The sequence below is a fragment of the Balaenoptera ricei genome, chromosome 1 (assembly GCF_028023285.1).
Source record: "Balaenoptera ricei isolate mBalRic1 chromosome 1, mBalRic1.hap2, whole genome shotgun sequence".
NCBI classification, from domain to species: domain Eukaryota; kingdom Metazoa; phylum Chordata; class Mammalia; order Artiodactyla; family Balaenopteridae; genus Balaenoptera; species Balaenoptera ricei.
In genome coordinates, this window is record NC_082639.1 from 57,129,089 (window position 1) to 57,151,780 (window position 22,692).

The 22,692-nt window shown below is 39.3% G+C and overlaps 1 protein-coding gene across 2 annotated transcripts in view; it reads left to right on the forward strand.

Annotated features, from left to right (window-relative positions):
- PDE4B (phosphodiesterase 4B) overlaps window positions 1-22,692 on the forward strand; it is a 486,330-nt gene that overhangs the window by 324,991 nt on the left and 138,647 nt on the right. The window lies entirely within an intron of this gene.

Below are 22,692 nucleotides of genomic sequence, written 5' to 3' on the forward strand. Positions count from 1 at the left end.
GCAATGTGTTTCCTCAGTACTGAAATTTGGAGGCAATGATTGTTGCTGTTATTGAAAAGCTGGATTTGTAAAGTAACAATGCCCTTTCCAAAATAAGGAGTCATGAATGGGAATTGATATCTGAAGAGGAATATGAATTCACATTCATTAAAAAAATTAAATCTTCTCTATCTACTTCAAAACACTGATCCTGTAACTCTCTTTTGAAAGGATTGCTCTGGGAAGAAAAGCTGAAGCCTGTCCTAGTGATTTAGGGCTCTCATTCTCCATGTGAGGGTCAGGTGTGAGGTAAAAGGATCCTCAGTTCCCCAAGGAGATTGTACTTGTAAGGCCACTTCCCAAGCCTGACTGATCCGCCTTAACCTTGGCTTTGGGGAAGGAAGAGAGGGACTGCCTACCCTGATGAGGGCAAGCTGTGACCTGCGCAGAGGCATTTGGTTTAAATTACAGGAAGATTTAATTTCCAAAAATAATGGCGAAGAACAGCAAAGCCTGGAGACTTTGCTTAAGCTCTAATAGAATCATGACACCATTTATTTTTGGAATGTTGACGTTTCTGAAACTCTTCAGATGCGAAATCAATGCTAAGTAGTTTTATATAAATTGGATGCATTTTACATAAAATTACCACCAGAGCTGAGGACAGTGATTCACAAAAGCAGTGCAGACAGTGTCTCGAATACACTGGAAAGCACAGTCTGGGCCCCTCTCTGGCAGCACCTGGCGTCCATACCACATTTTCAAATGTTTGTCCTTTCAATAGTCTTTGCTCCTCTTGCGGTTTCCAGCTTTGTCTAGTTAGTGAGCCTCTCGGCCATTCATTGTACTATTCCTATAATCATCACTGTTTTAAACACATTAGTGAGTCATTACTGAACAGGTAATATTTTATACCATGATAAGAGCAATGGTCAAATCACATAGGAAATGAATGTAGATAAAGAAAACAGATTTGTGAGCTGAGCCCAGGGACTCTGCCAACATGTAGGGTTTGGGAAGAAATTAAAGACTTAGGGAAGTCAATGAAATAGGATGAAAACCAGGAGAAGATGATATCTTGAAAGTCAAAATAAGAGAAAGATTATGTCAAATGCTCCTGACCCTTTGAGAAAGATGGTGTCTGAGAATTGATCATTGGTTTGGGCACTGATAATCTTGACAGAAGGAATTTTGTACGAAGTGCTTTGGACCAAATCTTGATTATGATGTGCTAAGAATTACACAGATGTTGAAGAAATGGAGACAGCCAATAAAGGCAACTTTTTGAAGAGTTTTGCTTTAAAAACAGTGCAAAAAATGAGAAAATAAGTGGAGGGTCACAAGTGGTAATCACAAATTTTTTTTTAGTTCATTCCTTTTTATTGCTAAGTGGTATTGCATTATATAAATATTTTATAGTTTATTTATTCATGAACCTTTACATTTAGGGTGTTTCCAGTTTTTATTATAACAAAGCTGCAGTGAATATTCAACATAGACAATCATATTATCTATGAATAGAAACAACTTTACTTCTTCCTTTCTAATATAGATACTTTCATACCTTTGTCTTGCCTATTGCACTGAATAGAACCTCTAGTAAAATGCTGAATAGAAGTGATGAGAACAGATATTTCTTTTCCCCTAATTTTAGTGGGAAATAATTCAGTCTTTCACTCTTAATGGTTTATATTTCTGTGGTGTCGTAACTTCTCCTTTTTCATTTCTAATTTTATTGATTTGAGTCCTCTCCCTCTTTATCTTGATGAGTCTGGCAAATGGCTTATCAATTTTGTTTATCTTCTCAAAGAACCAGATTTTACTTTTATTAATCTTTGCTACTATTTTCTTTGTTTCTATTTCATTTATTTCTGCTCTGATATTTATGATTTCTTTCCTTCTGCTAACTTTGGGTTTTGTTGTTCTTCTTCCTCTAGTTCCTTTAGGTGTAAGGTTAGATTGTTTATTTGAGATTTTTCTTGTTTCTTGAGATAGGCTTGTATAGCTATAAACTTCCCTCTTAGAACTGCTTTTGCTACATCCCATAGATTTTGGATCGTCGTGTTTTCATTGTCATTTGTCTCTAGGTATTTTTTGATTTCCTCTTTGATTTCTTCAGTGATCTCTTGGTTATTTAGTAACATATTGTTTAGCCTCCATGTGTTTGTGTTTTTTACATTTTTTTCATTGTAATTGATTTCTAATCTCATAGCGTTGTGGTCAGAAAAGATGCTGGATATGATTTCAATTTTCTTAAATTTACTGAGGCTTGATTTGTGACCCACGATGTGATCTATCCTGGAGAATGTTCCGTGCGCACTTGAGAAGAAAGTGTAATCTGCTGTTTTTGGATGGAATGTCCTATAAATATCAACTAAGTCTATCTGGTCTATTGTGTCATTTAAAGCTTCTGTTTCCTTATTTATTTTCATTTTGGATGATCTGTCCATTGGTGGAAGTGAGGTGTTAAAGTCCCCCACTATTATTGTGTTACTGTCAGTTTCCTCTTTTAGAGCTGTTAGCAGTTGCCTTATGTATTGAGGTGCTCCTATGTTGGGTGCATATATATTTATAATTGTTATATCTTCTTCTTGGATTGATCCCTTGATCATTATGTAGTGTTCTTCCTTGTCTCTTGTAACATGCTTTATTTTAAAGTCTATTTTATCTGATATGAGTATTGCTACTCCAGCTTTCTTTTGATTTCAATTTGCATGGAATATCTTTTTCCATCCCCTCACTTTCAGTCTGTATGTGTCCCTAGGTCTGAAGAGGGTCTCTTATAGACAGCATATATATGGGTCTTGTTTTTGTATGCATTCAACAAGCCTGTGTCTTTTGGTTGGAGCATTTAGTCCATTCACGTTTAAGGTAACTATCGATATGTATGTTCCTATGACCATTTTTGTAATTGTTTTGGGTTTGGTGTTGTAGGTCCTTTTCTTCTCTTGTGTTTCCTACTTAGAGAAGTTCCTTTAGCATTTGTTGTAGAGCTGGTTTGGTGGCGCTGAATTCTCTTAGCTTTTGCTTGTCTGTAAAGCATTTGATTTCTCCATTGAATCTGAATGAAATCCTTGCTGGGTACAGTAATCCTGGTTGTAGGTTCTTCCCTTTCATCACTTTAAATATGTCATGCCACTCCCTTCTGGCTTGTAGAGTTTCTGTTGAGAAATCAGCTGTTGACCTTATGGGAGTTCCCTTGTATGTTATTTGTCGTTTTTCCCTTGCTGCTTTCAATAATTTTTCTTTGTCTTTAATTTTTGCCAACTTGATTACTCTGTGTCTCGGCGTGTTTCTCCTTGGGTTTATCCTGTATGGGACTCTCTGCACTTCCTGGACTTGGGTGGCTATTTCCTTTCCCATGTTAGGGAAGTTTTCGACTATAATCTCTTCAAATATTTTCTTGGGTCCTTTCTCTCTCTCTTCTCCTTCTGGGACCCCTATAATGCGAATGTTGTTGCTTTCAATGGTGTCCCACAGGTCTCTTAGGCTGTCTTCATTTCTTTTCATTCTGTTTTCTTTATTCTGTTCTGCAGCAGCAAATTCCACCATTCTGCCTTCCAGGTCACTTATCTGTTCTTCTGCCTCAGTTATTCTGCTATTGATTCCTTCTAGTGTAGTTTTCATTTCAGTTATTGTATTGTTCATCTGTTTGTTTGTTCTTTAATTCTTCTAGATCTTTGTTAAACATTTCTTGCATCTTCTCGATCTTTGCCTCCATTCTTTTTCCGAAGTCCTGGATCACCTTCACTATCATTATTCTGAATTCCTTTTCTGCAAGGTTGCCTATCTCCACTTCATTTAGTTGTTTTTCTGGGGTTTTGTCTTGTTCCTTCATCTGGCACATAGCCCTCTGCCATTTCATCTTGTCTACCTTTCTGTGAATGTGGTTTTTGTTCCACAGGCTGCAGGATTGTAGTTCTTCTTGCTTCTGCTGTCTGCCCTCTGGTCTATTTTATTATTATCTAATAAAAATTTAGTGCTATAGATTACCCTGTAAGGTTTAGCTGCATCCCACAGATTTTGATATGGCTTGTTTTGTTTTTGTTTTTGTTGTTCTTAATGAATTTATAATTTTATTAAGAAGATACTGTAGCTATTTTGAGTCAGGCAGATCTGGTTTCAAATTTTAATTTTGAAAAGGTCTACATACTATTTCCCTTGGACAAGCTCCTTATCCTTTCTTCTTTTGTTTTTCTTTTAGCATCTTTATTAGACTATAATTACTTTACAATGGTGTGTTAGTTACTGCTTTATAACCAAGTGAATCAGCTATACAAATACATATATCCCCATATCTCCTCCGTCTTCATCTCCCTCCCACCCTCCCTATCCAAACTCTCTAGGTGGTCACAAAGCACCGAGCAGATCTCCCTGTGCTATGTAGCTGCTTCCCACTAGCTATCTATTTTACATTTGGTAGTATATATATGTACATACCACTCTCTCACTTCGTCCCAGCTTACCCTTCCCTCTCCTGATGTCCTCAAGTCCATTCTCTATGTCTCCATCTTTATTCCTGTCCTGCCCCTAGGTTCTTCAGAACCATTTTGTGTTTTTTAGATTACATATATATGTGTTAGCATATGGTATTTTTTTTTCTCTTTCTGACTTACTTCACGCTATATGACAAACTCTAGGTCCATCCACCTCACTACAAATAACTCAATTTTGTTTCTTTTTATGGCTGAATAATATTCCATTGTATATATGTGCCACATCTTCTTTATCCATTCATCTATCGATGGACACTTAGGTTGCTTCCAAGTCCTGGCTATTGTAAATAGTGCTGCAGTGAACATTGTGGTACATGACTCTTTTTGAATTACAGTTTTCTCAGGGTATATGCCCAGTAGTGGGATTGCTGGGTTGTATGGTAATTCAATTTTTAGTTTTTTAAGGAACCTCCGTACTGTTCCCCATAGTGGCTGTATCAATTTACATTCCCACCCACAGTGCAAGAGGGTTCCCTTTTCTCCAAACCCTCTCCAGCATTTATTGTTTGTAGATTTTTTGATGATAGCCATTCTGACTAGTCTGAGGTGATACCTCATTGTAGTTACGATTTGCATTTCTCTAATGATTAGTGATGTTGAGCATTCTTTCATGTGTTTGTTGGCAATCTGTATATCTTCTTTGGAGAAATATCTACTTAGGTCTTCTGCCCATTTTTGGATTGGGTTGTTTGTTTTTTTGATATTGAGCTGCATGAGCTGCTTGTATATTTTGGAGATTCATCCTTTGTCAGTTGCTTCATTTGCAAATATTTTCTCCCATTCTGAGGGTTGTCTTTTCGTCTTGTTTATGGTTTCCTTTACTGTGCAAAAGCTTGTAAGTTTCAATATGTCCCATTTGTTTATTTTTGTTTTTATTTCCATTGCTCTAGGAGGTGGGTCAAAAAAGATCTTGCTGTGATTTATGTCATAGAGTGTTCTGCCTATGTTTTCCTCTATGAGTTTGATAGTGTCTGGCCGTACATTTAGGTCTTTACTCCATTTTGAGTTTATTTTTGTGTATCGTGTTAGGGAGTGTTCTAATTTCATTCTTTTACATGTAGTTGTCCAGTTTTCCCAGCACCACTTATTGAAGAGACTGTCTTTTCTCCATTGTATATTCTTGCCTCCTTTATGAAAAATTAGGTGACCATATATGTGTGGTTTATCTCTGGGCTTTCTATCCTGAACCATTGATCTCTATTTCTGTTTTTGTGCCACTACCGTACTGTCTTGATTACTGTAGCTTTGTAGTATAGTCTGGAGACTGGGAGCCTGATTCCTCCAGCTCCATTTTTCTTTCTCAAGATTGCTTTGGCTATTCAGGGTCTTTTGTGTTTTCATACAAATTGTGAAATTTTTTGTCCCAATTCTGTGAGAAATGCCATTGGTACTTTCATAGAGATTGCATTGAATCTGTAGATTGCTTTGGGTAGTATAGTCATTTTCACAATATTGATTCTTCCAATCCAAAAACATGGTGTATCTCTCCATCTGTTTGTATCATCTTCAATTTCTTTCATCAGTGTCTCATAGTTTTCTGCATACAAGTCTTTTGTCTCCTTAGGTAGGTTTATTCCTAGGTATTTTATTCTTTTTGTTGCAATGGTAAATGGGAGTGTTTCCTTAATTTCTCTTTCAGAGTGTTCATCATTAGTGTATAGGAATGCAAGAGATTTTTGTACATTAATTTTGTATCTTGCTACTTTACGAAATTCATTGATTAGCTCTAGTAGTTTTCTGGTAGCATCTTTAGGATTCTCTATGTATAGTATCATGTCATCTGCAAACAGTGACAGATTTACTTCTTCTTTTCCAATTTGGATTCCTTGTATTTCTTTTTCTTCTCTGATTGCTGTGGCTAAAACTTCCAAAACTATGTTGAATAATAGTGGTGAGAGTGGGCAACCTTGCCTTGTTCCTGATCTTAGTTGAAATATTTTCAGTTTTTCACCATTGAGAATGATGGTGGCTGTGGCTTTGTTATATGGCCTTTATTATGTTGATGTACATTCCTTCTATGCCTATTTTCTGGAGGGTTTTTATCATAGATCTGTGTTGAATTTTATCAAAAGCTTTATCTGCATCTCTTGAGATGATCATATGGTTTTTATCCTTCAGTTTGTGAATATGGTGTATCACATTGATTGATTTGCATATATTGAAGAATCATTGCATTCCTGGGATAAAGCCTACTTGATCATGGTGTATAATCCTTTTAATGTGCTGTTGGATTCTGTTTGCTAGTATTTTGTTGAGGATTTTTGCATCCATGTTCATCAGTGATATTGGCCTATAATTTCTTTCTTTGTGACATCTTTGTCTGGTTTTGGTATCAGGGTGATGGTGGCCTCCTAGAATGAGTTTGTGAGTGTTCCTCCCTCTGCTATATTTTGGAAGAGTTTGAGCAGGACATGTGTTAGCTCTTCTCTAAATGTTTGATAGAATTCGCCTCTGAAGCCATCAGGTCCTGGGCTTTTGTTTGTTGGAAGATTTTTAATCACAGTCTCAATTTCAGTGCTTGTGATAGGTCTGTTTATATTTTCTATTTCTTCCTGGTTCAGTTTCTGAAGGTTGTGCTTTTCTAAGAATTTGTCCTTTTCTTCCAGGTTGTCCATTTTATTGGGATATAGTTGCTTGCAGTAATCTCTCATGATCCTTTGGATTTCTACAGTGTCCCTTGTTACTTCTCCTTTTTCATTTCTAATTCTATTGATTTGTGTCTTCTCCCGTTTTTTCTTGATTAGTCTGGCTAATGGGTTATCAATTTTGTTTATCTTCTCAAAGAACCAGCTTTTAGTTTTGTTGATCTTTGCTATTGTTTTCTTCATTTCTTTCTCATTTATTTCTGATCTGATCTTTATGATTTCTTTCCTTCTGCTAACTTTGAGGATTTTTTTGTTCTTCTTTCTCTAGTTGCTTTAGGTGTAAGGTTAGGTTGTTTATTTGCGATGTTTCTTGTTTCTTGAGGTAGGTTTGTATTGCTATAAACTTCCCGCTTAGAACTGCTTTTGCTGCATCCCGTTGGTTTTGGGCCGTCATGTTTTCATTGTCATTTGTTTCTAGGTATTTTTTGATTTCCTCTTTGATTTCTTCAGTGATCTCTTGTTTATTCAGTAGTGTATTGTTTAGACTCCATGTGTTTATATTTTTTATAGATTTTTCCTTGTAATTGATATCTAGTCTCAAAGTGTTGTGGTCGGAAAAGATACTTCATATGATTTCAGTTTTCTTAAATTTACCAAGGCTTGATTTGTGACCCAAGATCTGATCTATCCTGGAGAATGTTCCATGAGCACTTAAGAGGAAAGTACATTCTGTTGTTAATAGATGGAATGTCCTATAAATATCAATTAAGTCCATCTTGTTTAATGTATCATTTAAAACTTGTGTTTTCTTATTTATTTTCATTTTGGATGATCTGTCCTTTAGTGAAAGTGGGGTGTTAAAGTCCCTTAGCATGATCATGTTACTGTCAATTTCCCCTTTTATGGCTGTTAGCATTTGCCTTTTGTATTGAGGTTTCCCTATGTTGGGTGTATAAATATTTCAATTATTTTATCTTCTTCTTGGATTGATCCCTTCATCATTATGTAGTGTCCTTCTTTGTCTCTTGTAATAGTCTTTATTTTAAAATCTATTTTGTCTGATATGAGAATTGCTACTCCAGCTTTCTTTTGATTTCCATTTGCATGGAATATCTTTATCCATCCCCTCACTTTCAGTCTGTATGTGTCCCTAGGTCTGAAGTGGGTCTCTTGTAGGCAGCATATATACGGGTCCTGTTTTGGTATCCATTCAGCCAGTCTATGTATTTTGGTTGGAGCATTTAATCCATTTACATTTAAGGTAATTATCGATATGTATGTTCCTATTACCATTTTCTTAATTGTTTTAGGTTTGTTATTGTAGGTGTTTTCCTTCTCTTGTGTTTCCTGCCTAGATAAGTTCCTTTAGCATTTGTTGTAAAGCTCGTTTGGTGGTGCTGAATTTTCTTAGCTTTTGCTTGTCTGTAAAGGTTTTAATTTCTCCATCAAATCTGAATGAGATCCTTGCTGGGTAGAGTAATCTTGGTTGGAGGTTTTTCTCCTTCATCATTTTAAATATGTCCTGCCACTTCCTTCTGGCTTGCAGAGTTTCTGCTGAAAGGTCAGCTGTTAACCTTATGGGGATTCCCTTGTGTGTTATTTGTTGTTTTTCCCTTGCTGCTTTTAATATTTTTTCTTTGTATTTAATTTTTGATAGTTTGATTAATATGTGTCTTGTCATGTTTCTCCTTGGATTTATCCTGTGTAGGACTCTGTGCTTCCTGGACTTGATTAACCATTTCCTTTCCCATATTAGGGAAGTGTTCAACTATAATCTCTTCAAATATTTTCTCAGTCCCTTTCTTTTTCTCTTCTTCTTATGGGACTCCTCTAATTCGAATGTTGGTGCATTTAGTGTTGTCCCAGAGTTCTCTGTGACTGTCCTCAATTCTTTTCATTCTTTTTTCTTTATTCTGCTCTGCAGTAATTATTTCCATTATTTTATCTTCCAGGTCACTAATACGTTTTTCTGCCTCAGTTATTCTGCTATTGATTCCTTCTAGAGAATTTTTAATTCCTTTTATTGTGTTGTTCATCATTTTTTGTTTGCTCTTTAGTTCTTCTAGGTCCTTGTTAAACGTTTCTTGTATTTTCTCCATTCTATTTCTGATATTTTGAATCATCTTTACTATCATTACTCTGAATTCTTTTTCAAGTAGACTGCCTATTTCCTCTTCATTTGTTTGGTCTGGTGGGTTTTTATCTTGCTCCTTCATCTGCTCTGTGTTTCTCTGTCTTCTCATTTTGCTTAACTTACTGTGTTTGGAGTCTCCTTTTTGCAGGCTGCAGGTTTGTAGTTCCTGTTGTTTTGGTGTCTGCCCCCAGTGGCTAAGGTTGGTTCAGTGGGTTGTGTATGCTTCCTCGTGGAGGGGAGTAGTGCCTGTGTTCTGGTGGATGAGGCTGGATCTTGTCTTTCTGGTCAACAGGTCCACATCCGGTGGTGTGTTTTGGGGTATCTGTGACCTTATTATGATTTCAGGCAGCCTCTCTGCTAATGGGCGTGGTTGTGTTCCTGTGTTGCTAGTTGTTAGGCATAGGGTGTCTAGCACTGTAGCTTGCTGGTCGTTGAGTGGAGCTGTGTCTTAGCATTGAGACAGGGATCTCTGGGAGAGCTTTCGCCATTTGATATTACATGGAGCTGGGAGGTCTCTTGTGGACCAATGTCCTGAACTCAGATGTCCCACCTCAGAGCCCAGGCCTGACACCCAGCTGGAGCACCAAGACCCTGTCAGTCACACGGCTCAGAAGAAAAGGGAGAAAGAAAGACAAAGAAAGAAAAGAAGGAAGGAAGGAAGGAAGGAAGGAAGGAAGGAAGGAAGGAAAGAAAGAATAAAATAAAATAAAGTTATTAAAATAGAAAATAAAAAATAATTATTAAAAATAAAAAAATTAAAAAGTAATAAAAAAGGAAAAAAAAGAAAAAAAAAGAATGAAAGAAGAGAGCAACCAAATGAGAAAACAGATCCACCAATGATAACAAGCACTATAAACTATAGTTAAAAAAAAATGGACAAACAGAATCCTAGATCAAATGGTAAAAGCAAAGCTATACAGACAAAATCACATAAAGAAGCATACACATACATAGTCACAAAAAGAGAAGAAGGAATAAAATATATATATCGTTGCTACCAAAGTCCACCGCCTCATTTTTGGGATGATTTGTTGTCTATTCAGGTATTCCAGAGATGCAGGGTACATCAAGTTGATTGTGGAGATTTAATCCGCTGCTCCTGAGGCTGCTGGAAGAGATTCCCTTTCTCTTCTTTGTTCGCACAGCTCTTGGGGTTCAGCTTTGGATTTGGCCATGCCTCTGCGTGTAGGTCCGCTGAGGGCATCTGTTCTTCGCTCAGACAGGACGGGGTTAAAGGAGCAGCTGATTAGGTGGTTCTGACTCACTCAGGCTGGTGGGGGGATGGGTAAGAATGTGGGGCAAGCCTGCAGTGGCAGAGGCCAGCATGATGTTACACCAGCCTGAGGCGCGCCGTGTGTTCTCCCGGGGAAGTTGTCCTTGGATCATGGGACCCTGGCGGCGGCAGGCTGCACAGGCTCCCAGGAGGTGAGGTGTGGATAGTGACCTGTGCTTGCACACAGGCTTCTTGATGGCTGCAGCTGCATCCTTAGCATTTCTTGCCCGTCTCTGGGGTCCCCACTGATAGCCGCGGCTCGCTCCCCTCTCTGGAGCTCGTTTAGATGGTACTCTGAATCCCTTCTCCTTGCGCACCCCAAAACAATGGTCTCTTGCCTCTTAGGCAGTTCCAGACTTTTTCCCGGACTCCCTCCCGGCTAGCTGTGGTGCACTAGCCCCTTCAGGCTGTGTTTACACAGCCAACCCCAGTCCTCTCCCTGGGATCTGACCTCCGAAGCCGGAGCCTCAGCTTGCAGCCCCCATCTGCCCTGGTGGGTAAGCAGACAAGCTTCTCAGGCTGGTGAGTTCTCGTTGGCACCAATCTTCTGTGCAGAAATCTCTCCGCTTTGCCCTCTGCACCCCTGTTGCTGCGCTCTCCTCCGTGGCTGTGAAGCTTCCCCCCCGCCACCCACCGTCTCCACCAGTGAAGAGGCTTCCTAGTGTGTGGAAACTTTTCCTCCTTTACAGCTCCCTCCCAGTGGTGTAGGTCCCGTCCCTATTCTTTTGTCTCTTTTTTTTTTTTTCTTTTGCCCTACCCAGGTACGTGGGGAGTTTCTTGCCTTTTGGGAAGTCTGAGGTCTTCTGCCAGCGTTCAGTAGGTGTTCTGTAGAGTTGTTCCACATGTAGATGTATTTCTGATGTATTTGTGGGGAGGAAGGTGATCTCCACATCTTACTCTTCCGCCATCTTGAAAGTCTCCTCACTCCTTATCCTGATATGTCATGTTTTTATATTTATTCAGTTAAAAATACTTTCTATTTCTCTTTTGATTTTATCTTTAACTCATGAGTTATTTAGAATGTTTAGTTTCAAATACATGGAACATTACTAGAGATCTTTCTGTTACGATTTCTAATTTAATTTCACTCTGATCAGAAAAAATACTTTGTATGACTCGGATTTTTTAAAACCTATTGAGAGTTGTTTTATGGCCTAGAATATTATCTATCTTGGCAGCATATAGTTGGGTCATGCTCTTTTATCCATCTTGAAAATGTCTGCCTTTTAATTGTGGTATTAAGACCATTTACATTTAAAGAGACTGTAAAGGTGGTCAGGTTTATAGCTGCTATGTTGCTGTTTGTTTTCTATTTGTCCTATCTCTTCATTATATGCTTTTTTCTCTTTTTCTGCTCTGTTTTGGGTAATTAAGTGTTTTGTGCTTCCATTTTATTTCCTTAGGTATAGCTCTTCATTTAAAAAAAAAAAAATTTAATGGTTACTTTAGGGATTCTAGTGTAAGTTTTAGCTTACCACAATCTACCTTCAAGCAGTACATATAGTATACATATAGTATAATATCTTTTCCACAATATATTTTCATTTCTCCCTCCTTTGCCTTTGTGCACTTATTGTTATATGTCTTACTTCTACATGTGTTATAAATATCACAATACATTGTTATTGTTTTTGCTTTTCAGTCAGTTATATTTTTCAGATATTTTAATAAGAAGCAAAAAAATTTTCATTTCATTGTGTAGATTCAGATTTCCATCTGGTATTATTTTTCTTCCGCCTAAAAGATTTCCTTGCTGATGTACAAAATGGAAAATGATGATGCATGAGCAAGTAAAGTAACATAGTCTATGAATAGGGAGAAAGGGTAGGGTTCAGAACAGAAGGCTTGACTTCAGATATAATCATGGAGATTTATTGATAGTAACAAGAGGAAAGACTGAGCAGATATTTACTGATGTGAGTGAGTTGATTGAACTTGTTAATGGTTCCAATCAAACTGGGTTTAAATCCAAGATCCACCATCCAATAGCTGAGTGATCTTCAGCAAAATTTTTACACCCTTTGAACTTCAGTTTTCACATCCATGGAATCAAGTTAACATCTTCCCCACAGAGTGATATAGCAATGAAATGAGTTAATGTCCACCAAGCACATAACATGTGGCCCAGCTCACAGTGAGTGCTCTATACCTATGAGGAAAAAAATGTGTCGCTTTTCTTAGCTTTACTGCCTAAGTCAAGGAAAAAAGATTCTGTGACCTCATTTTTCTACCTCTACTTTCTCTTATCTTCCTTCTCTCACCCCCCCCTTCCTTTCTAAAAGAACATATTTAAAACTCAAATACCAGGCTGTCGGCAGGTGCAGTGTTCAAGACTGATAACATTTGGAGGCCAGATGTTAACTGATGTAAACACTATTAAGTGCTCTGTAGACCAGAGGCTGAGGCAATGATTACCAATTTTACGATTAGTATTTGAGTTAATAGCAAACCATACTGCCACTCCTTCCACCCCCTGACTCCACCAAAAGGGAGATATATAGCCTATTCATTCTCAAGAGAATATAATTTTTTGAAATACAAAGTTCTTGAAACATTAAGTAATGCCATTTCACAAACTGGGGACTGGAAATGCAGCCTCAGTGCAGACCTCAACACCTACTTGAAGCTCTCTCTGAAATGTCAATGACTTGTGAAATTTGATCTCAAAACTAGTCTCATTTTCTGAAATAAGCCCAGAGTAATAATCACAAAAAAATGCTTCAAACCTCTAACAAGTTTTTATGATGTTTAAAACAACTGATGTTTTAAATTTGAGCTTCCTAAGGATTAGTGTGGGTGCTACGCCAATGACAGGAAATCAATAAATGAGTCCTTCTCCTAATGAAGAAGAGTTGCTTTTAAAATAGCAATTAAGTTGGATCTGCTATGAATCAGTAAGTTGATTGTTGGTGTTTAATATACTCACACACTCATTTATTTATTCATTAATCCATTGAATAGACATTGGTCCAGGACTAGCAATATGTGCCAAGCACATTGCCACGCACTAGTTAATACATTGGTAAACACAACAAATGGTCCTCATGGAGCTTGGCGTTTTATGCAAGAGGAAGACAATTACAAAAATAATGAACATAAAAATAGATGTAGCAGAAAGCTGTAATAGTACTGTGATGCAAAAGGGCCCTACTTAAACAATGGGTTGGGGAAGGAATTTTTATGAGGTGACTTAATCCGAGGCTTAAAGAATGAGAAAAAGGCAGCCGTGCAGAGTAGAGGAGATAATAAGCAGAGAGCAGCATTTATTCATTCATTCAACAAATATTTATTCAGCACTTTCTATAAGCCAGGAACTGTTCAAAGCAAAGAAAATATACCAGTGAAAAAACACCACACATGCAGAACTGCTGAGGTGGGAAAGGATTTGGCATGTTTCTGAAACAAAAAGGAAGCCCTTGAAGATGAATTATACTGAGCAAAGGCGAGTGTGGTACCAGATGAAGTTGCAGGGGTGGCAGGGGCAATACTATGTAAGGATTTTATGCTAAATGCAATGACATGATTTGCTGTGTGTGTTAAGAGATTGCTCTTGCTGTTATGTGGAGAAGGGTTTGGAGGATGGACGGGGGGTGGAAGCAAGGAGGTTCATAGGGTGGCTACGCTAGTTCAAGTGAGATTTTAATGCCCTGAAACAGTGATGGCAGCAGAGATAGAGTGTACAGTTTTGATGTAGGAGGGAAAGGACTTCCTGGCCAACTGAAAAGGAAGAAGGGGGGTTGAGGAAGGATGTAAAATCATGGATGATTCAACTGAATAGATGGCGGCTTCATTTACCACAATGAGGGAGACTGGGTAAGTGGATGGAGGTTGGTGGGGGTTACTAGAGGAGGTTTGGGCTAAAGATTAAAATAAATTCAAGTTTTCTGGCCCAAGTTTTAAACAATTAAATCAATACAAAAGTGAAATTCAGTGTCTCAGGGGGTTAACATGTCCCCCACCACTGGAGTATACACAAACATGCTAAATGACCATTTATCTACAATATTTTAGCTATAGATTTCAAGCAGAATTCTGTGACAGATTTCCAGATGGTATGTGAGAACTTATAAAAGAAAGCAACAATTTCTTGAAACCATCATTCGTTGAGTAAGAAATGGTTTCCCTAGATTGATCTCATTTCTCTCAAAGGTGGTTTCACTTGCCTTTGAGCTACTGGAAGCTGGTACCATATATTTTAATAAATATTTAATTATTAGAGTTTATTATTGGCAGGGCTACCAAACTTATAAACGAGAGTATTTTTATTTTGTTAAGAAACCATTTGAATATATTTTATGGTAACCTTTTAGGAAAAGTGGAGAGAGTAGGCTGAAAAATATTGAGCTAGTAGGATAATTTGTACATCCAAAGTGCAACTAGGGCAGCAGTAACACAAAGTAGTAAGTTCTTGACCTTGTAGTAAGTTTCCACCCTCCCACACCCCCGCTTTATAAAGTCCACATACAAAACACATTCCCACACAAAATTATTCTCATCTGGGAGGCCCCTACCTTTCCTGGGAATCACTGTCCTATAGGAAGTGACCTTTACTGTTAAGAGTTGTCCTAGCTCTTAGAAGGTTTTAGTGGATGAAAGTTTGAGAGTGGGTATATGAAATTTCAGCCATAATTATAAAACATAGAGAAACACACACTTTATAACATTCCTATTTCTGAAAATTATTTTTTACCTGGAAATAGATGGGCAGAACACTTTGTAAACAGGTTAGAAATAATAATGTTCTTATAATTATGAGGTAGGATTGTTTACATTTGGTCCTGTTTTTCTTGTGCATCAAATTACATAACATAGCAAAAACACAGTGTGAAGTTATTAAAGGATCATTAAAATATGCTCCTAAGCATTTGAAACAATGACTTTTTAAAATGACCCTCATTTTATAATCCCAGTAGAAAAATTAGGTATTGATATTACTTATTTGTTTATGCATTTCCCTAGTGAAATGTTAACACCCTGAGAAAAGATCTCAAACAACAAATAAAAGAACTTGCAACATAGAGTCCTCAGCTAAAGGAACATCAAGAGGAATATTCATGGCATTTGCATCCACCATCAACATCAAGGGATGAGGATGATCATTGCCAAATAGGATCATTTGCCTTCTTCTTGGGCTTGATGCCCTATGGAAGGTATTCCAGCCATTCTTTGCAGGTGGTATTTGGTATTTGGTAGCAACCCCCTGGTTCTTCTTTATGGAGCTGGCTTTTAGGAGTGATCACAGTAGAGGGCAGGAGATGACTCCATATCTCCTCACCACTTACACTCCTTTTTGTTGGAGAAGTCTCTGCTGTCTGTGGTGGGCATCAAAGAGGAGCTAGAATAAGGTTCCTGGTCTCGAACCATTTATTCCTTCATTTTTTTTTTTCATCAGACATTTGCTAAGTACCTCTGACAGGCATGACCCTTAGCAATGGGATAAATAATATGAAAAAGAGGTTCTGTGTCTCTGAGGAACACAGCCCTTTGGGGGCAAACTAGAACACTTACTTACAATTATTCTGGACAAGTGTTATGGTAGAATATATCAATAGATAGATATCAATGCAGAGATAGCTGTATGAGACAATGGAGCACCTAACTCAACTCAGAAGGGGGGGCGGGCAGGGAAGAGGAAAATTAAATCACTAGTTTAATAAATGGCACCACATTCAAACCCAAATATCATTTGACACAATTCTTTGGCTTAAAAGGGTATGGAAATAGAGATTGGAAGGAACCCAACGACAAAATTTACTACTACCTCTATCAGGTCTCAACTCAAATGATAACATCTGAGGAAGATGGGTGGTGCATCCGGTGTAAAGCAATAGACAGTCTACGAGGCTGTGTAGAGTGGGCCTGCTGACCACCCAACCTAGAAACATTCTTCTCCGAACCTGTTTCTACCATACCATTATGCTTTATCTTCTCCATAGCATTTATCACTTTCTGAAATCATCTCATTTGATTTATTTATTGTCCATCTCTCCCCACAAGGACCTTGTCTGTCTTATACGTTGCTGAATTCTCAGGCCTAGAACAGTGCCTTGTTTCATAATGGATGCTAATAAATATTTGTTGAGTAAATGAGTTATCGTTAACAACGTAAAACCACGTTGAACCACACTTGAGAACTGATCTTCTATTTCTAAAATCTCTGTAACATGTTTAATCTCAGAGGCATCTCAAAGATCTTCTACTGACTCATTTCTTCATTCATTTCAGTGGGGAAAGACTAAGGCTTGGGGGCCAGAATATGGGGAGTCCCTGTTTTGTGTCAGTTATTTCTTCACAGAGCAGGAGCTGGAAGCCAGGGCTGCAGAATCCCAGGGCTCTTTGGGATTACTCTGCTCCCTCTGGTTAAACTTCTCTGTGGGGAAAGCATTTTTGGATTATTGCAGTGGATGTAATTTTCAAAGCCTCTAGGAAAAAAGGAAAGCAGTGGAAAGATGCTTCTGGAATTCAGATGAGCTGAACATCATAGTTCTCCTTCCTATTCTGCGGGAGGGAAGTCAAGACTTTGGAACTGGATTCTTAGGGCAAAACTGGGATATTCTGCCATAACTATGGCCAGAGGAGGTCTGCCTGCTTTCAGCTGGGACATGGGCTCTACATCATGCTGACTATGATTTTGCACAGTTAAGTCCTTCATTAGAAATTAGGACGGGCTGCAGCCTTCAGCCACTAATTATACAAAGGTGGGTCACTGTCATTGTGAGTAAAAATGCATGCCCCTGTGCAGCTTCCTCATCTACAGGGACCAGGTAGCACATTGAGGTGATGGCCAATGTAAGTATATAAGTGAATGGTTATTTTTATCAAAGTGGTAAGCAAGCATTTGAAGATGTTAGTTTCTGAGTATAACTGAGGGAAATATTTTCCAACAGAACTTTAAAGAAACACAGCATTATTTCACAAATATACCACCGCCCAAAAACACACACATACTCACACACTCCACACCCAAACATACACCTTATGATAGACAAAAAAAGTTCTCCAAAACTCGTGGGATGGAGTTCCTGGCATACTGCAGGGAGGATGGAGAAAGAGGACCCTATTGACTCCATTTGGGGACTCCTCTGAGATCTTTAGCTGCCAGAGGTTTTAATCCAAATAAAAATGGTTTTTTGTCAGATAAGAGATATAAACTGGTGAGATCCTCACATTCATTCAATAAATATTTGTTGGATGCCTTCTGGTGTGAAACTCAGTTCTGGGCCCTGGGAATACAAAATGAATAAGGCTTAGTCCCTGCTTCAAGGTCACAGTCTACTGGAGTGAGAGAGATAATGTAAACAGAGACATACCATCCAGCGTGGTAGGTTCTGGGATCAAAAAGAGTCTATGAGGCCATGGAGGAGAGGACCCTGGGCACAGACTGCAGGATGAAATTAAAAGAGGTCACACCTGAGAATTTTTCAAATGAAGTTTCACATTTTGGAGGCTTCTGTTTTCTCCTTTTGAAATGGGGGGAAGAGAATCAGCCCAGAGTTGTGAGAATTTGACTGTGTATTACCTAGAGAAGGAATGAGTTGTCAAAGAAAAGTCTCCTCTGATTCAGAAATGAGTGATTCCTAGGATGTTGCTTCATGACTCTTTGTTACATCAATTGGGGTATGTGCAGGTAATTGGGGATCAGGAAACAACCACCCTGGGGACAATTGCAGGCAATTCTGCAACCACCTGGCTTGGCTTGAATTCTTGGAAATAAGAGCTTCTCTTCGTTTAATAAAAGGTTTCATGTACACCTTGTGCTTCTGTTCTTTATCCCTGATTTTTCCTCCCAGGCTTATGAATACGGCTTCAGTCCTATTTCTCCCTCGGAGACTGGCAAGCGGCCCTACCTGCTCCAGCTGGAGGCTGGGCAGGGCAGGCTGGGGAAGCTGTAGATGTCTTCTGCCGCCTGCTGGCTCCCTCTTAGCACCAGTGCAGGGCTGGCTTTGCGTGGATTCCTGGGCAATGGAGTCCACCAGGAGAGAAAGTGGGGCAGAGAATGTTCCTGCTTTTATTAAAAAGAAAGAGACGAGAAGATGGCAGACAGAAGCTGGTATAGGAGGGCTTTTCCCATCATGGGGGTTTGTGTAAAGATATCACCATCTCAAACATCTAAGCCAGTGATTTTTCTATATAAGTTTGTTTTGTTCAGGGAGAACACAGCTGTGCTCTTTATTTTTTTTTATTTTTATTTTTAGATCATCGTCTCACAAAGCTTATCAAATAAGTTAATGTCGCATCTGTATAGACTCATTTGAAGGAAACAGCAGAAACCCCTGCCAGTGGGAATTGAGATGAGGGTAAGGAGGCAGGAAGAAGGAAGGGATAGGAGAAACATTTCATAGTAAATTGACTTTCATTGGTTCAGCTGACATTTTTTGATAGACCTACTATTTACAAGGCTCCGATCCAGATGCCTGGGATACAGAAGTGAGTAATATTGGGTCCCTTCTCTTTAGGAGATAAGAATCTATCGGGGAGCAGCTAAATAAGTGGATAATTAAATAAATGGAAAATTAAATAGAGATTACAAGTACTGTGATCAAGTACTGCTGTAAAGGAGTCTAGGAAGACACAGAAGGGGAGTACGTATCTAAATCGGACTGGTAGCTGCAATGTTAGGAAATATTTACAGGAGGAGGTGGCACGAGCTGAATGTGAAGTAGTGATTGATTGGAGACAGTGGGGAGAAGGGCATTCCAGTTACGGGCAGCACCACCTCTCACACACAGCATCACCCACTACCGCCGCTGCCTCGAGAAGCTGAGACCTCTAGAATCAAAGCAGGAGAAAGTTGTTAAAATATTAGGTCTTAGACAACAAGCAATTGACTCAGTCCAGGGCGATCTGCCGAGGCAGGCAGAATCACGGGGGACAGCAGCATACAGAATCCTGGACGTCAGAGAGCAGGACTTGGGGGTGGGGGGAGTGTCTCTGATCCTAGAAAAAAGGCCACTTTCAATACTGTTTCAGTCCATATGCTGGCTCTGGGCAGGTCCCGTCAACTATTCAGAAACTTGTGCATGACATCCTCTCAAGTCTATCTGAAACTTCTCAGTGACATCATCCGAATATTGAAGTAAATGTAAGCTCAAAGGTAGCAATTACAGTGTTATTTAAAATTAGAAATTCGGTGACCCACAATAGGGAAAATGCCTGAAGAAGTTCGGCACGACTTCTGGATGAATCATTAAGTTCCATGGGCATGGAAAATGATAATTCTGAAAACTGCGCACTACGCGAAAATAAATCATGATTCAAGCCTGCAGGAAAAATATTAACACTCAGAAAGAAAATACTAACCTGCTAATATTTTTTCTCTATTGTTGATATTTTACATAACATTCTTATTTACTTTTATAATAGTATTTTTTAATATAAAGAAGCCTAAAGGTGAAATATGAGTCCTGATTAAGGCAGGGCCAAAAATTACTCTAAATAAATAATGACCCCATTTGTATGTTCGCTTCCAATATTTCAGATTCTGTTTTTTCCCTGATTGTATTTCAGTTTGTGCGGCCTGTTCCTTTTGCTTCTTAAGCCTATCCTCCGTCTTCCCTTTGCCCACACCCCTCTTCCCACCCTGGATCTGTGGGACGTATTGTGATGTCTGCCCACTAATTTTGCTGTGACTGGAGCTGGTGTCTGGTTGGTGACTCATGTTTGTTCCTAAGTTGTACATCTGTGTTGGTTGCTTTGAAACAGTGCCCCAGGGAATATGAAAGGCCATTTGTCTCCCTGAAACTGCTTCTTTGCCCCAGAGAATTCTTCCTTGGCTTTTTCTGAATTCCCGCAAGCTCTTCTATGAGTTTAGGCAGGGTAAAGAAGAAAGGAAAAAGAAAAAGAAGAAAACAAAGGAAAGCAGCATGGAGGGAGTTTTAGTGTCTGGGCCCAGTCCCTGCTTACCTGGCAGGACCAAACCTCCTGGTCGTCCTGCTGACACTGGGGGCAGATGCTTTGTGACATCTGCTTAAAGGGTAATACTTGTGGACTTACTTTCTGCCCACTAGGAATGCCTGCAGCAGGAAACAGGGCAGAGTGAGCCCTAGTGGAAACCCTCACTGGAAAAAGTTCTGAGAGTTTGGTAGGCATACCCACTTGGCACCTCTTCTAAGATTTTAGCCCAGATATACACAGCAGTGACATTCATAATATTTAATGACTGGTACCACATGGGCACTGACCAATTAAAAGGACACAGGCCACCGCGCTGAAGCTAGAGGCCCCCTGCTGTTCCAGTCGTCAGCAGATCCTGGATGGTCTGGGGCAGTGGATGGCTGCCAACTGTTACAAAAGTATTTCAGGGACTTCCCTGGCCGTCCAGTGGTTAAGACTTTGCCTTCCAGTGCAGGGGCTGCAGGTTCAATCCCTGGTCAGGGAGCTAAGATCCCACATGCCTCGGGGTTAAAAAACCAAAACATACAACAGAAGCAATATTGTAACAAATTCAATAAAGACTTTAAAAATGGTCCACATCAAAAAAAAAAAAAAAAGTATTTCAATGTTTTAATACACATAGAGGCTGTACAGATAGATACCAAATGAATTACAACATGATTACTCATGAAATTTCAAAGCTTATTTATGCCCACTCTTAAGCTTTAGGTAGTCCCATCTTTACCTTTTAAGAGGCTTTCCTCTTTGTCCTTAAGAAGAGTTCAGAGCCAGCATCAAGTCCTAGTTCTACAAGCTCTGGGTGGCACAAAGGAGTCCTTATCCACAAAGGAGCTCTTTATTTTGCTCAACAACTAGTATAGATCTCACCCAAGGAAAGTGTGCAAGTCAGCTTACGTTATATTTTCACTTGCTGCAACGTATTTGCCTTACAACATAGCTCTACCTCCAGGCAGGCTGGCAAACAGGCTGAAATGTGTGAGTGATTGCCCACCTGCCTGCTTGCCTGCAGTCTCTGAAAGACAGTCCCATCCCAGACCGTGAGCCTGCTGTGAAAATCCATCTGCAGTACCGTGAAAGCCCAAATACATACATTGGATTGTTATGGCTCTTCCTTGTTCTCTTAACTGGAGATTCTCACTTGCTGCTTCTTATCAGACACCCGGAGTTTGTGGGTTGGCTAAAAGCAGCTTCTCGGAATGGTCTCCGGGGAAGCATTATGACCCTGAATTCTTTCATTTCTTCTTTCCCTGTTTCAGTGAAACCTACAGCCTCAGGGTAATTTACTGCCTCCCCTGTCTTCATCCAAGGTAACAGCCAAGGTTGCTCATAATCCAACTGACTCTCTACATACCAAACACACGTTTCGCTTGAATGTAGAGACTGAAGGGAAACTGCACTCAGTGACCCAGTGAGCCATTCTGGAGTTCTGTGATTACTGAAGTCTGAGGTTGTAGAGGACAGAATTGGAAGACTTGGGTCTTCCAATTCTTACTTTACAGTTGCTAGCCTGTGATTTTGAGCAGGTGTTTAAAATCTCTCTAAGCCTCATTTTCCTCAAATGTAGACTGAGATCATACTACATACTTCACAGGGTCGTAATAAGGGTTGTAAATGGAATAATAGATCAGAAAACAATTTATAAACTAAAAGAAATACGCAAAATCCACCCCAAGAGAGAAGGCTATAAGAACTAGTGAACCAAAAGAACCACAAATGTAGAAATAAATTATGGCAGCTGGATGAGTATAAAGGAAGCCCGCTACTGTGGTCCAGCTTGGAAAAGAGAGCATCCTTAGCCCCATACCTTCTCCAACACCTTTCTGCAGAGCTTTAGCCAGAGAGCAGTGAGTGGTCTAGAGAAATACTAGGCAAGAGGGTTACTGTCAATCTGAGGCTAAGGGAGGTTGTGCATGCAGGAAAAATGCATAGGGGATGGTGGAGAGCATGGGAAGGACACCGTGCCTAAAGTAACACCAGGACCAGGAGAGAGAAAACAACAGCCAAAATGTCTACTGCTCCCACCTGTGTGTTCATTGATCAGAGCTTGTTCAAATAATTCTGGACTTGAGGGTACCTTTCCAGAGTGAGCTAGACTGACCAGAAATCTCAACGGCACTCCTCTGCCAGAGTCAGTAGCTGTATCCTCCTCCAGAGAGAAAGCTCTGCACCCCTGGAGGGCTATTTGGCATTATCAGATTAATTAAGTCATTGTCTGTGCTTAAACTTGCATATGAATATTAAGTGTCAGACTGGACCTCCCGTTTAATCAGCCAGTGGATGTTTTCAGGTTAGCACTTTGTTCCTGAAACATTCAGAAATGTGCACATTGTA